Below are 13,722 nucleotides of genomic sequence, written 5' to 3'. Positions count from 1 at the left end.
GTTGCTGAAAGCAAGGCAGTACGAATATGTATTATGTTTGTAGGAGGAAATGCTCATGGTTTAACCAGTCATTTGAGTATTGTGATATTCTAAAGATTATGAGCCATTAATTTGGGAGGTGAAGGATTGAATTTGTTATGTATTTGTTATTTTTGGGAACCATCAGGCTGTATTTACCATTGGAATACAATGCATTGGAAAATTGAGGTAAATAAAAAATCTTTATTTCTTTTAATATACCACTATTTAATGCTTGTTTCTATGCTGTATCTCTTGTAGTTTTAACCCATTAGGAAATATTTGGGAAATAAGTTTCTTTGCAAAAATGCACCTAATCAATAATTTCCAAAATTATGCTGAACAGAGAGCTAAAGCAGATTTTTCCCTGTTGCAACTGCAATCATGTGTTTATGATTTTGGTGTATTTTTTATTAAAACTGTTGTGATAAATATATGTAACATGTTGCTTTCAAATAGCAAAAAATGTATTAAAAAATATAGACAAAATTGTAACAAAGAGTGGCCATGTTTCCCTGCTCTGAAATTTTCAGAAATATCAAACAATCTGTTTGATGTGATGTAAAGTCACATCAGACAGGTTGGTTTTCAGTACAGGGTTTAATTGAGGTAACTCCTTGCTTCCTAAATAGGCAGACCATAACATTTTTTTGAAGGAAATTCACCTTCCATCAAATAAATTGACTTTTTTTATTTTATCACACTATCATAATGCAGATATGCACTTGCTCTAATTTGGCCGACAATATAATAAGTTGATATTGAAACAAAAAATAAATAAGTAAATAATAAACTACACTTACTTTAATAAGCCATCTCCGTCCAAATTTGGAACATTTGATTCCTGCAGCACTCGTTAGAGAATATAGTCATGAGTAGTATTGTTTGCACTATCTCACTGGCTAATGGTGTACACACCAGGTTACCTGAGCCGAAGGCCTTACCCCCCTTATTGAATAAAATTAAGTTTTTCCTAATTGATGCACAAAGTCACATTTATAATAGAGAAAATTTGAAAAAAAATTGCATAATTGTTAAAGCGTAAAGTAGTAGGACATCCAGAAAAGTAAGTCTCCCCCCCTGAAAAAAAAAAAAAAAGAACTCACACTTTCAAGAACATATTTATTGGCAACAAGTACAGCAATATTTCAGCTATTTTTCAACATAGCCACCACCAGAATTGAGACACTTGTTGTATCGTTGGATCAACTTTTGTACCCCTCTGTCATAGAACTCTGCCGCCTGTGAATGAATTGTGTGTGACAGATGTCTTCAGCTTTTCATCGTTGCCAAAACGTTCACCGGAAGACAGAAATTTCTTAAGGTGCAAGAAAACGTTAAAATCGCTGCGAGCAATATCAGGGCTGTAGGGTGGATGATCAAACAACTCCCAACCAAATTCCGTCAAAACAGCTGCTGTGCGTTAAGCCGTATGTGGACAAGCATTGTCATGGAGGAGCACAACACTTGCAGTAAGCATTTCTTGTCTCTTGTTTTGAATGGCATGTCATCGCAATTTCCGCAGTGTTTCACAGTAAAGGTCAGCATTTACTGTTTCACCACGTGGAAAGAACTCAATGAGCAGAATGGCCTTCTTGTCCCAGAACACAGTGCGCATCACTTTCCGTACCAACAGCATCTGTTTGAATTTCATCCTGACCGGAGATCCACTATGTCGCCAATGCATTGACTGCTGCTTGGTTTCTGGTGTGAAGTGCGAAATCTAAGTCTCATCGCCCGTGATGATCCTGTCAAGGAACTTGTTGCCGTCATTGTGATACTGTTGCAAAAATGTTAGTGCTGCTCCTAAGCGTTCAATTTTGTGTTCAGGTGTCATGTTTTTTGGCACCCACTTGGCACACAATATTTTGAACAGCAGGTGCTTAGTGACAATCTCATGCAACAAGGATTGCAATATCTGTGGAAAATGGCTGCTCAGCTCCGCAATCGTGAAGTGACGGTTCTCCATCATGCGCTGCTGCACAAGCTAAACAAGATCATTGATGAGGAACGGTCACCCACTGTGCTCTTCATCATGGACACTTTGATGACCTTACGAAAACTGCCTACACCAGCGACGCACCATCTGCTTACTCATGATGTTTGGCCCATAGACCTGACGATGAATTTCAGTTGGAACAAAGCTTTGTGCAGTACCCGGCCCTGAAGAAAACCATCCAGGTTATCATGCCATGGCTCCCGGAGACAGACCCCCATGAAGAGGTTTTTCGCTTGGTTTCCTGGAAACAGGTCACCAAAAGATAACATCAAGCTCCTTGATGCCTGCAACAAGGGCTTTGATGTTAAGAAGATCGCCATCAAGGCAGTTATCCCTGGAGGAGGTAATACCTTGGTGCTGGGAGTAGAACATGAACTTATGGATTATCTGGAGGCCCAGAATTTCAAACTTTTTTGTGGTGCCCGTGGCTGTGTACAGTTGAAGGAACCAAGGCAACAGGAGAAATCAATTCCTTCGCCCAGGGATCCTCCAAAGAAACAGTTGACGGAAGAAAGGGAGACCGAAAAGGAGTCTGAACCAGAGCTTTCTTTGGAGGCTCTGGAGAAGACACCTGAATAGGTCTCCCTTGTCACTACTTCCTTTGAAGTAGTATGCTAAGGATGCGGCTTTTAACTAAGTCTCTCCTAAAATCCTTCAGGGTAAGTTCTTTTCTTTCATTTAACCTGTTTTAATGGTTAAGGTTAGTCAGTTAAACTTGCAACATAGCATAGCAGCTTCATATAATTTAGCTGCTCAATTAGGTAAGCAAGACACTTTTGTTGCATTAATTCAAGAATCTTGGGTGTACAAGGGTAAAATCCTTGGTAGGCCCATGAACGTGCACTTCTTTTCGACAGAGGGACCTGATAAAAGACCTAGAACTAGCATTTACATTTCTAAAAATATAAAGGCTATGAAATTATCCCAATTTACATCAGAGGACTTAACTGCTATTGTAATTAAGGACATAAACAGTTCACTGAGAGGAAACATTTGTTTTTGCTCAGTTTACATGGCTTATGACCTTAACATTCCGCAAGAATTTATAGATCTTGTGAGCTTCTGTGAAATAAACAATATTCCTATGGTTATTGGTGGTGATGTTAACGCTCACCACCTGTCATGGGGCAGTTCTGATACTAATCCTAGAGGAGAAAAACTCATGGAATTTATAATGAATACCAACCTAACTTGGGTAAATAGGGGAAATCGCCCCACCTTTGTTAACAGAAGAAGTGAAGAAGTCATTGACCTCACATTAACTTCATCTGATATTTATAACCTTATTGAGAATTGGCATGTAAGTGACAATCCCTCACTTCCTGACCATCGCCTTATACAATTTTGTATTAGAGATGAAATTCCAGTTGAATATTTCAGAAACATTAAAAACACAAATTGGGACCTTTATAAGGATTTCCTGGTTTCTAATGTTATTAACCTTCAGGTTTTAGATAATAATTGTACAGTCGAGGAGCTTGATATTCAAGCAAACAACTTGACAAATATCATTATTGAATCTTATCATGCATCATGCCCTCTCAAACGAAGGAAGTACTCTCCTAGCAAGAGAGTTTGGTGGACCAAGGAGCTTGAAAGCCTCCGCCTAGAGGTTCGGAGAGCGCACAGGAAAGCTGTCAGAAATAAATCTGAAGTTAACTGGTCTAACTTCAAAATTCTACAAAGGAAATTTAAAAGTGAAATCAGGAAAACTAAATACAACTCATGGAGATCGTTCTGCACAGATATTCTGTCCTACCATGAGACTGCCAGAGTACATAAGATTCTTAAAAGATCTCAGGAGTCTCAACTCTCATCGGTTATGCGACCTGATGGCAGTTATACTATAAACCCTTTGGATACACTTTCGACCATGTTGAATTTTCATCTGGGGGACAGAAGTGTCACCTCTGACCCCCAGGAAAATCCATTGGAACTACTTCATAATCCATTAGATCTGGATTTTGCTAAGACAATTGTGAATTTTGAAAAGGCTAAAGCGGCCCTTGATGTATTTCTTCCCTTTAAATCTCCAGGGAACGATGGCATTTACCCAATTCTGCTTCAGAAAGGCTGGGATATTTTTGGTCACATTCTCGTGGACATATCAGGTCCAGTTTGATTTTAGGATATGTTCCTAAGGTCTGGAGAACTTCACGAGGTGTGTTTCTTCCTAAACCAGGAAAAGATACATATGAGAAACCAAACTCTTTTAGAATGATCACGCTAACATCCTTCCAGCTTAAGCTGTTGGAGCGATTGATTTTCTGGCACCTCCAGTCAGATAATAATCTGAAACATATCTTTGGCTTAGACCAACATGGTTTTAGGCCTGGCTTCTCCACTGAGTCGGCCTTACACCAACTCGTGTGGAGAATAGAAAAGACAATTATAGACGGACACTTTGCCATTGGGATTCTACTGGATATTGTAGGAGCCTTTGATAACATCGGTTTCGAGAAAATACATAAGGCCCTTACTGGAAGTCATATTCACCCTATGATAACTAGATGGGTCATCTTCATGATTAAAAACAGGAATATCTGTGTTAGTCTCGCTGACTATGAAGTAAAGAGAGATATTACTAAAGGGTGTCCGCAGGGTGGTATTCTTTCTCCGTTCCTGTGGAACCTGGTTTTCGACTCACTCTTAGTACTTCTACGGGAGGAACCTGGCATGTCACAGGCTTATGCAGATGACCTTATTGTGTTATTACAGGGTTTCGATATCGGAACCCTACATAATCAAGCTCAGCAGATCTTAAATAAAGTTTCACACTGGGGTGATACAAATGGCCTTTCTTTCTCTGCTGAAAAATCTGAGGTCATAGTTTTCATGTGGAGAAGGAAATGGAAACTGGCAGATTTATATCTGGGTCACCAGATTATTAGGCGTAAGGAATGCGTTAAATACCTAGGATGTTACCTGGATAGTAAACTTACATGGATCACCCATATAAAAGAAAAGGCACAAACAGCCACAAATGTTCTAGTACTTTGTAGGCGAATCGTTGGTAAACAATGGGGCCTTAACCCAAAATCTACTCTATGGATTTATACTGCCATTGTCCGGCCAATGCTTTCTTACGGATGCGTGGTCTGGATTAATGTTATTAACAAAAGCTCGTATTTAAACATTTTACAAAAGGTACAAAGACTTGCTTGCCTAAGCATTAGTGGGGCTTTAAATAGTACCCCTACTGCTGCATTAGAATTTTTACTGCAAATTCCACCCTTGAAATTATTCTTGAGCAGAGAAGCAATTAAAGCCATGTATAGATTGAATAAAAATGGCACATGGTGCCAAAGGACAGGTTTTGGTCATAAAAGCCACCTGAAAAGCCACATTGACATATGCCTGGACTTGGGCAATGAGATCCCTATAATCTATATGCCCAAAGATGCAATTACTAAAACAATAGTTCCAGATAAACTATTTTCAACTCATATACCAAAAAGGAATGAGATAGAATCTCTAATTGACCTAATTCCAACAGGCTCAATTGAATGTTACACAGATGGATCAAAATCCAACTTCACTGGAGCTGGAGCTATTATAAGGACCAAGGGATCTGAAGAAGATTTCATTAGATTTCATCTATACCTTGGTAAATTTACAACTGTTTTCCAAGCCGAGGTTCTGGCGATCAATATGGTCGCCAAGGAGCTCTTAGCTAAAAATACAGTTAATAAGTATATATATATTCTCTCTGACAGCCAATCAGCCATCCTTGCCCTGGCTAATCGTGTCAAGTTACAAAACTGTGTTTTGAACTGTACTCAAGATCTCAATTCTCTGGCTCAGGCCCATAATACCATTAGTTTAGTCTGGGTCCCAGGTCATTGTGATTTTGCTGGAAATGAACTAGCTGATAAAGTAGCTAAAGATGCTTCGCAACTCCCCATGTCTGGCCCAGAACCATTTTACCCAGCTTCATATCAAATGGTTAAAAAAGAAGTAAGAAGCTGGATAAAGAACAAACATGATGATATATGGTCTAAACTTCCAGACTGTGCTCATTCTAAATTGGTGCTCAGTACACTTAACTTTTCAGGTAAACTCATACACCTCAGTAGAACTAACTTACGCCAGGTAATTCAAATTGTTACTGGACATGCTTATCTAGCTAAGCATCTCCACAAATGTGGTCTTGTTGAATCTCCTCTCTGCCCAGCTTGTGGAGAAGAAGAGGAAACATCTTTTCACTTTTTGGGACGATGTCCGGTGTTCTCTGTCCCTAGAAACAAATTCCTTGGGTTTCCCTATATTACCTTTGATCAAGCCCTTTTATACAAAGGGCTCTCTGGCATAATAGGGTTTCTGATGTATACTAAACACCTACAGGTAAGGTGAATATGGAACCACAAGAAACAAGCTTTGAGACGCCCTGTGAGTTCTTTTTTTTTTTTTTTTTTTTGAAAAGAAACTATACAGGGATTTCCCTCTCATAGCTGTGTTTTGGAATATAATGATATCAAATCTTTATACACTACCTGGCCATTCGGCTTGAGAATGCACCTCTGCCCTCCTTATTTATTTATTTATTTGACTCTCCATCGCACTCTTGTTTGGTCAAGAATTGCGTTTGGTAGTTTGGGAGGGATTGAATCGGTTTTCCATCCAATAGGGAAGTTTTTACGATCCAGCCGACACCTTGAACTTAGAGATGGGATCTTTTGCTGATACTATAGATTTGGTGTCAGTTTGAGATCTTATCTATTTATTATTTACCTTTTACGGGAGTTACCATTTAAATCCCTTAACTTAAATGATCAAATGGCGGAAGAGTAATGGGCAATTTTGCCTAAACTCCTTTCCTTCTTTTCATAAGAAGGAAGCGCCCTATTGTTATATATGTTATATGCTTTGTGCAGTCAAGAACTTTATCACTCACCGAACCTCACAGGTGGCGGGAGAAGGAATAAGAGCTTCCATTTTGGACCACTGCTACCATGCTACTGGCACGAGGCGGGACCTGGCATATGATTGATACGTCATAGATCTGTTACGCATGCACAATTGACACAGCTAATTGCATTTACTTTAAAGGGGAAAACATCGGGAAACTTACTTTCTAGATGTGCCTCGTAAATAACCAATGAGTTTTAATAACTAAAGTGGAAGAACATTTTGAAATATATATGTGTTCCGGGCTAGTTCGATTCAAGTTTTTGAGCATCTGGTAGAAAGAAATACAAGCTGGTGACAAATGATCTGAAAGGTAAACATATAAAAAGAAACAAGAAGTAAAGCACGAATCTTTCGATGAACAGAAATTTAAAGGGAATAAGTTTAAAGAGCCAATTGTGAAGAGCAGTAACACTGGTATTTGGATGAGTAATCATAACATTTGACATAAAAATAGACAAGTATGAGAGAATATGTACAACAGAAGAAATATGTTACATACAATTTACAATACAGAAAAACAATCAATATTTTCATTAAGAATTGCCATGAGCGTTTAGCATTATTAAGATCATAAATATTACAGTCACATATTTTGATTTCAGAATTTTGGATACTTTTTTGGTTTTAATTGAAACTGTGTGAGATTTTACAATAATACGCTTTGAATATTCTATTTTAAATTCCCCATGAATAGGATTGCTTGAGTAGTACCAGGGGGAGTCTATAATTTGGCATAGTACACAGTTTTGTGCAGTTTGTAATTTTTTACAGACAGATTTACAGGCCCGTACAGATCAGGCATAACAGAGCATGGGACATAATATGGATTTGTAAATGAGTAACTTGTTGTCTATAGATAGGATACTGTTTCGAGCAACTAAAGGGTTTTGCTTTACAAACTCGAAACTTCTATAAGGTAGATGTAACATGCGAGGTCCATGTGAGAGAATTACTGAGGATCACATCGAGATAATGGATCTTCTTAGCCCAGGGGATTGAGGATCCATAGAAGTGGAGATGGTATAACTCTGATATACGCCCTAATTTCACCAAATGTGGTGAAGTGGGTTCTGTGCTGGGTTTTGGCACGATTGCGTGTTTTATGGCAACCCTGTTAACGTTGAAAAATCTTTTGCTGGAGCTCGTTGGTTTGTTGGTTCGCGTCTGTGTCTCAGAAGATAGGGGGGAAAGATAAAATGGAAGTTGTTAAATTGAAGTTTGGCAAAACGGAATATCATTGTGGCCATCCTGTTGAGGGGCGGTGGGTATTTGGAGGTGTGGAAAGAGAGTCTGGGAGATTATTTTTAGTGGCTGTGCATGATAGAAATAGGGATTTGTGATTATTTGTGAACCATAGAATGAATTTTCTGGATAGTGTGTCTGGCTGTCATATAAATATGATAATGATTACGTGGCGACATGATAAAGGTGGTATGAAATTGGTATTTCTGCTATTCGAAAAAGCATTAATTCATGGTAAGTGCATTTTATTTTATTCTTGTTCTTATTTTGTAGAATGTTATGTGCATTGTTTTTTAGTATGAATTTCTGACATTATTGTTTTTTTTTAATTCTTTGAAATTTATTTTAGTTTATTTTGTTGATTAGTGTTTATTTTTAGATTGTGCAATTCGTAGATGTTTTTTAAACTTGAAACAGAACACTGTGTACATGGTATTCTTTGAAATTTATTGTTATGTTAATTTATTAAAGCGAGGTGTGTGTAGTTCATATATTCATTCGTTGCCTAAATTGTGCAATTCATAGATTTTTTTTTTAAGTTTAAACAGGATGCTGTGTACATGGTATTCTTTGAATTTTATTGTTGTTATGTTAATTTATTAAAGCGAGGTGTGCGTAGTTTGTAGATTCGTTCGTTGCAATTTCGTTGTGCAATTTGTGGATGTTTTTTTAAGTTAAAACATATCGCTGTGTACGTATATTCTTGTCAAATATTTTTTATTAGAAACTTTATGTTTTTGCTCTGTAATATTTTTGTTTTTGTTTTTGAAGTTTATTAAAACGTGCAGTTTTGGAAGCAGTCCTTTCTAAAATTTAAATCATTATGTATTTTATGAAAATTCCACTGTTACTTTCTTTTAATTCAAGTTACGTCTGTTGAATCATCCTATATCAATGCAGTATTTTTAACTGAAATAAAAGATGGAGTGGGATGTCATAAACTACCTGCATTAGCTTATTATCATTTATTAAAAGACAGTAATTTGACTTTGTTCTTGCACTTAGTGCAAGTGTAAAGAGGCATTTCGATTTTAACAGTTTTTTTTTTTTTTTTTTTTTTTAAACTAAATTGAATTGAGCGCGTTCAATATATTATGAGTCCAATTAAATAATTATTAATATGAATGTGGTTGCTTGCTAAGTTCTTTTTATAATAATTTAAATAGCAAAAATCAAAAAGCAAGAATCAATATTTTTCATATATAACATCTTTATTATTCTTTGTAGCCCTCGCTAACTCCTTACTGATTTTATGGCATGACAACCTTCTGAAACTAAACTGAAACTAAAGGTGAAGTGAAAGTAGTAGTCATTATCTAGTAGAAGTAGTTGTAGTTATTATGACCAATAATAATTGTTGCCTACATCACTCCCCTACCAGTAACAAAGTTACGTTACTCTGAAAGCATGGTGGGAGAGAAGATACAAATATCTATACAAATAACACTGATACAAATATATAAATTGAAATTATGTACACGCACACACGTACACACAAAAATATATATACATATATATATAATATTAAGTTTTAAATTAATATGAAAGAGTTATAAGTTCAAGAAGAGTCAATAACGTCATTGAAACGAACTGGAAGTTTTACTTGTCTTCCACATCGTGTTAATTTTTTAGGTTGTTCTAGTTGCTTACTTGGCACAGATGTATGATCACTTTTTGAAGTTGGAGACAAAAGTTCATTAGGTTGTAACACATAAGCTGGTTTTAACCTATCCACAGAGATACTAACTTGTTTATTTTTAATTGATAGAAGAAAATATTTCGGGGTTCTTTGCAGTACCAAAAAGGGTCCTTCATATGGGGGCTCCAAAGGTTTTTTTACTCTGTCAACCCGCAGAAACACATGCGAGCATGTGTACAAATCTTTTGGGATGAAAATCTTTTGTTTACATTTGAAGTTGGATTGATAGGGCTTTAAAAGGCCATCTGATTTCGAAGATTCAAAATTATCATTAGATATTGGCATGTTTGATTCTTCAAAGAATTCGCCAGGTGATTTAATGGTTTTGCCATAAACCATTTCAGCTATTGTATACTTACAGTCCTCATGTAGAGCAGCTCGCAAACCCATAAGAACTGTTGGTAATGTTTCTGTCCAATGAAGAGAATTATGACATCTAATAGCTGCTTTTAAAGTACGGTGTAGACGTTCAATTTTCCCATTACTCTGAGGATGGTAAGAAGTTGTATGGTTTAATTTTACTCCACATAGCGAAGCCAAATTTCGAAACAGTTCCGAAATGAAGAGTTCCTCTGTCAGTAATAACATAAGAAGGTACACCAAATCGTGTTATCCAATGTTCATAAAAGGCTCTTGCTATATTTTCTGCTGTGATATTTGATAACGGTACCACTTCCATCCAAGAGATAAACCAATCAATACACGTCAAACAATAAGTGTATCCATTAGAAGGTGAATAAGGCCCAATTAAATCAATGTGCACAACACTAAATCTTTCGTCTGGTGCTTGATATTGAGAATATTCTGATTTTGTATGTTTAGTTACTTTATTTTTCTGACAATTGATACAAGTTTGAGCCCACTGTTTAACATCTTTTTTTATATCCGGCCAAATGAATCTTTTAGTAATCTCTTTTACAGTACTTCGAATTCCAGGGTGAGCTAAACCATGAATTGCATTAAATATTTTCATCTGAAAAATTTGAGGTATGAATGCTCTGATATTAGAAGTAGAGGTATCGCAATATAAGAGTTTTCCTGATGGTAATTGGTGCTGTTTAATATGCAATGATTTGGAATGTAATTTCAACTGTTGCAGTTCACCATCATTAATTTGTGCATCTGCTATCAGGTCAAAATCAACAACAGGTGAATCGATGTCCTCAATTCTAGATAGATTGTCTGCAACCACATTGTTTTGACCACTTATATGGCGTAGGTTAGTAGAGAATTGTGAGATATATTGTAACTGTCTGAGTTGTCTGGGAGATGCTTTGTTATGATTCTGCTTAAAAGCAAACGTTAAGGGCTTATGATCCGTATAAATAGTAAAATCGTGGCCTTCAAGTAAATGTTTAAAGTGTTTAACGGATAAATATATACCCAAAAGCTCGCGATCGTAAGCGCTATAATTTTTCTGGGCATCATTAAGCTTTTTTGAAAAAAATGCAATAGGTTTCCATCTATTGGGTTCTTTTTGTTGAATAACTGACCCAATAGCCAAATCGGATGCATCTGTGAGAAGTGCCAGAGGGTAATCCGAATTGGGGTAGGCCATCAACGCTACTTGAGCAATATCTTGTTTACATTTTTCAAAACTTTTTCTGGTTTCATTGGTCCATAGTATTTTACGTCGATCTTTTTTTGTAGATCCTTTCAAAAGTTCATGAAGAGGAGCTTGAGTTTCTGCGGCATTTTTAATGTAATTACGATAGAAATTGATCAGTCCTAAGAAGGAATGAAGTTGGTGTATAGTTTCTGGAAACGGATATTCTGTGATAGCTTTAATTTTTTCAGGTAGAGGTTTTGAACCTTCAGATATTTGATAGCCCAAAAAGTCTATTACAGGTACTCCCAAAACTGATTTGCTAATATTAATTCGGAGACCATATTTATCTAAACGCTGGAAAATTGTTTTAAGATGTAAATGATGTTCTTCCTCGCAAGAAGAGGCAATCAACACATCATCCAGATATGGAAACACAAAGTCTAGGCCATTAAAAACTTCATTGATGAACCTCTGAAAGGTCGCGGGGGCATTTTTGAGACCAAAACTCATGACATTGAATTGGTAAAGACCAAAAGGTGTGATAATAGCAGTTTTTTCTTTATCTTCATCTGCTACTGGAATGTGAAAATACGCTTTAAAGACATCAATTTTAGAAAATATAGTTTTATGAGTTAAAATATGTTGAAAATCTTGAATTCGAGGAATGGGATAACGATCAGGTACAGTCAAATCATTCAGTCTTCTGTAATCCCCACATGGGCGGAAAGAACCGTCTTTCTTTGTCACTATATGTAGGGGACTTGCCCATTCTGAACTGGACAGATTAATGATGTTATTGTCCAGCATATATTTGAATTCTCTTTTAGCTATTTCCAACCGTTTAGAGTCTAATGGTCTTGCTTTACAACTTACAGGTTGTCCTTTAGTTATAATATGATGTTTCACATTATGCTTTACAGTAGAAATAAGAAAATTTGGTTTTGTTATACTAGGATACATAGCAAATAAATCAGAATATTTGCATAAGCTGCCCGTTGTATTTACAGTTTCATGAATAGAGATGGGTGCGATGTCACCATAAACTGCAAGGTTTGTCACACCATCAATTAGCCTTTTATGCTTTATATCAATCAATAAATTGAACTTATTTAAAAAATCTGCACCTAATATGGGTTTACTAATTTTTGCTACAATAAATGGGAATTGAAATTCTCGGCATAAATCAAGATCAAGAATTAAAACTTCTGTACCAAAAGTATCAATTTCTGTATTATTTGCAGCATATAATTTATAGTCACTAATAAGTTTGTGTTTAGAAGTACAAGGAATAAGGCTTACCTCTGCTCCACTGTCAACCAGAAAATGTAAACCTGTTTTTTTGTCCGTGATAAATAAGCGGAATTTACGGCAATTTTCTTTATTTACAGCAGCAGAGTCTGCCGCTAATTCCACTGCTGATTTTCGTTTTCCGGGGAGCTGTTTTTCCATGCACAGAGGGGTTTGCATCTATCAGGAAAACACTTTTCTCGAAAACGAAAGTGGAAATAACAGTACTTGCCATTAGGGTTATAACGGCTCCGAGATTTACTTCGATTATTAGATGATTGACTGCTATTTCTTGAGCGAGAACGAGAATTTCTTGTGACATTAGTTTTTCGAATTTATTATCCAAAGCTGCAATTTGTTGTCGTAATTCAGCAATAGCATCTGTTCCTGGAGAAACAATACTGCTGGCACAGTATAGTTCTTGTTTTGGTTGCATTTCGATGATACGATCCGCCATCAGAGCTAGTTTTTCGATATCTTCATTACTAACGATTAAAATATTACGCACAGTATCTGGCATTTTCTGCAGAAATAGTGTTTTAAGAACTTTATCCGAAATGCCATCGGTAGCAAGATTTCGCATTTTTTGTAAAAGTTGACTAGGTTTACTGTCTCCCAAGTCTATACCTGTTAGCAGTCTCTGTAAACGTTTATTTTCACTTTCTTTAAAAGTGTTCAAGAGACGTTCTTTAGCAGCAGTATATTTGGTTTTGCTATTGTCACTTATAATATCCCATAAACTTACAACAAATTTTGCTTCCAATTGCGATACTAAGTAGTTGAATTTAGTTTCCTCGGCAGTTATTCCACAAATAGAAAACTGTGCTTCTACTTGATAAAACCATATCTCTGGCTTTTCAGCCCAAAAGGGAGGTATTTTAACACTTACCCGTGCTTCTTCTTTAATCGCCGGTTCTTCACTTTCTGACATCTTTATCAATAATTCCGAGGTCACCAAGTATGTGGTTGCTTGCTAAGTTCTTTTTATAATAATTTAAATAACAAAAATCAAAAAGC

At 36.4% G+C, this 13,722-nt stretch overlaps 1 protein-coding gene across 2 annotated transcripts in view; it reads left to right on the top strand.

Moving 5' to 3' along the window:
- Positions 1-13,722, top strand: part of LOC146997769 (uncharacterized) — a 71,838-nt gene that overhangs the window by 47,373 nt on the left and 10,743 nt on the right. The gene's annotated exons all lie outside the window — the stretch shown is intronic.

Source organism: Stegodyphus dumicola, chromosome 4 (assembly GCF_044657685.1).
Source record: "Stegodyphus dumicola isolate Sdum_Otavi_A_Nest chromosome 4, ASM4465768v1".
Taxonomy (NCBI): Eukaryota; Metazoa; Arthropoda; class Arachnida; order Araneae; family Eresidae; genus Stegodyphus; species Stegodyphus dumicola.
This window is presented reverse-complemented; position numbering and strand designations above follow the sequence as displayed.